The following is a 2,780-nucleotide window of genomic DNA, read 5'->3' on the forward strand; positions in this document are numbered from 1 at the left end:
ATGTGGCTGTGGCGAGGCCCTGCTCCGTCTGCCGCCGTGGAGGGGAACAAACGGCGCTTTCACTGTGCCCGACAAACCTCCCTCTTCCTCAAATTAACCAGGGATTGGATGCTGATTTGTCTCTCCTGTTCTTTCATGCTTCACCAAACCTGGATCTGCCTTACCCAGCAAGTCGAAGCGTAATGAAGTAGAAAGTGAAATTACTTGATCAGCAGCAGCGAGTTGTTTTTCACCACCGACCCAGCTCTGTGTGGGCTGGAAGGTGCAGGCTCGCTGCCCCTTCCTTAGCAGCAGCCTGGGCCCAATAACCAGCTCGGCTGAGTGGCTTCAGCCCCCCATTGCTCTGTGCAGGAGAGAAGCTCTGCCTAGCTCTTGAGTACCCTTTGTGTTTTTGGGCAGGGCACTGGGCAGCCCCACAGCTAGTGACTGTGGTGTGGCTGTGGTGCTGCTCTCCTGCACAGTCCGTGCCCTGCCATGCTGGCTTGGCTCTGGAGGATGCTGTTCCCCTGGCTGGATGCGCTGCTTGGTGCTGCCTCCTGGTAGAGCCCTGTGCCAGCAGCGGGGTGGATGCTGTCACTGGGGCAGGACGTGGCCTTGGGAGCCGCGTGCCCCAAGCACCAGCCCTTAACGTGTCACCTTTGCACCCGAGGCGAGGCTGGCACTGGGCTGGAAAGCTGAAGGAAAAGCTTGTGGAAGACCTGCACGGGCAGGTGGGGCTGGGGCTGCCCTGTGCATCCTGCCCTACACCACAAGGCTCCGCCAGCCCGCTTGCATCGCTCACTGTGCACTGCTAACCCCGAATCACCCATTTCTAACAACTCCTGCAGGAGCTCCCGTTTTCATAAATCCTGGTGGGCAGCTGCCTGGCAAAGCTGGTGCTGTGCTGGGGAGGGATGCTGGGGCTGGACTGCTGGTGCTGGGAGGTGATGCCATTTCATGCTGAACTCGGAGCTGACGATTGTGAACTTGTGAAGGTTTTGGGGCTTGGGGGTGAGGCTTTGCATGGGGAATTTTGCATGCTACTTTTGTTTCTGGCCTTTGGTGCTGTATCAAAATGCCAGCTTTTCCTTGAGCCTTATCCCTGGGCATATGTTAGAGCAAATTCCTTGTCTTTCTGAGGAGGAGCAGCACTTGATACCTCTCATGGTCATTGCAACAGGGGTGCCTTGCCGAGAAGCTGCACCAAAGCTCATGTTTAGGCTGTAGCTGTCACCAGCTGACCTGGCAGTCACTCTGGTTCCAGAGCTGGCCCCGGAACAGGCGGGTGAGCCAAGAGGGTTGGGGTGCAGCTTTGGCTGAGCCAGCTCCTGCTCATTGCTGCTGTAACCACTGGCTTAAGGTGCCATCACTGGCCCCACCGCAAAGGGTACGAGTATGGGAAGGGAGAGGCTGGAAATGGACGTTTAAAATTGCATTTCAAGACATTTAGTTGCCAAGCACTTAATGCAGTTGACCCCCTTCTTGCTGAAAATCCAGTGATTCCCCATGGCTCAGAGACAGGCTGGGCATGGGCAGTGGCTGGGCATGGGCAGCAGCCGGGCATGGCGTTGGGCTCCGGGCATGACAAGGGGCTCCATCCCCCTTTCAAACATTTACTTTACTGTGTGAAAACAAAATACAGTTGGGATTGGGAAATGTATCTGGGCAGCCTTTCTGGAGCTGCCTCAGTGTGTGGGTGCAGAAGGGGGGTAGGGGAGTGCAGGGTGTGTGTACCCCGGGCTGGGGACCCCCGCTCTCTGGTACCGGTGCCGTATCCAGCCTGTGCTCCCGGTGACTCCAGCTGTGACTGTGCCTTCCTGGCACTGGTAGCTGCTGGTTTCAGGCTGCAATATGCCTGCTGTAGAAATGACCTGTCTGGTATGGATGTTTCCTGGTGACATTGCATCAGCTACTGCCCTCCGCTGCTGTTTCCTTGGCCCGGTGCCCTCTTCATCCCTCCCGGAGTGTCTTTTGACCTGTTTTTTTTAATTACTAGTGCAAAATAGGCCTTCTAGGTTGCCCCTTCTTGGTATCTTCGAGTCAAGATTTTATTTTTCACTTCATTCTTAAGCCTAAAACTACACCGAGAGGGCTGTGGCTGGCACAGCGATGCTGGTGAGGGGTGCTGTGCTGTGCCCAGTGGCTGTCCTGCTGCCCCTGTGCATGGCTGTCCTGCTGTCCTGTGGGAGCTGCTGCTGACACAGGGCTGTGCTTGCTGCTGTTTACTTTGGGGCCTGGTCCTGCCAGCTGGGTGTCAGCTTAAACTGAAATCTAATCAGGCTCAGCCTGAGATGTGCCAGGGCATGGGGTCAGCAGGAGAGGAGAGGGGGAAGAAACATGGCTGGGGGACTGCCCCAGGGACCCAGGGCTTGTGCTGCTGCCCGCCCCGGGGTGTGACATGCCGGGGGCTCAGAGTCTGGTGTGGGGATGCTTTTTGTGGTGCCTGTTGGGGTACCTCTGCCAGGCAAGTGTCAGCCCTCGGTGCTGCAGTCTGGAACGACTGCCCTTCTCCAGGCACACAGTTTGGTTTCCTGTTATAATGATATTTCCTAATTAAACCTCCCTAATTAAGCAGCAAGAGGTGCTGTTGTTTAAGCTGCAGTGCTGTCTTACAACCTGATAGTCAGGTTTGGCTGGGTACGTGCCCCTTGTCAACCAGTGGGGTTTCCAAACGTGCCTTACGCCTCCACTGCCCAACTCCCTGCCCTTCCCAGCTCCACCGGGCAACCACGGCTCGTGCAACCCAGGGATCCGCCTGGCGGGAGGGAGCTGAAATCAAGCAGGAGGCTGGGAATGCTTCC

At 56.7% G+C, this 2,780-nt stretch overlaps 1 protein-coding gene across 1 annotated transcript in view; it reads left to right on the forward strand.

The window, feature by feature from the left end:
* B4GALT5 (beta-1,4-galactosyltransferase 5) overlaps positions 1-2,780 on the forward strand; it is a 33,346-nt gene that overhangs the window by 18,944 nt on the left and 11,622 nt on the right. The gene's annotated exons all lie outside the window — the stretch shown is intronic.

This window comes from Corvus brachyrhynchos, unplaced genomic scaffold, assembly GCF_000691975.1.
Source record: "Corvus brachyrhynchos isolate BGI_N302 unplaced genomic scaffold, ASM69197v1 scaffold10, whole genome shotgun sequence".
Classification (NCBI taxonomy): Eukaryota; Metazoa; Chordata; class Aves; order Passeriformes; family Corvidae; genus Corvus; species Corvus brachyrhynchos.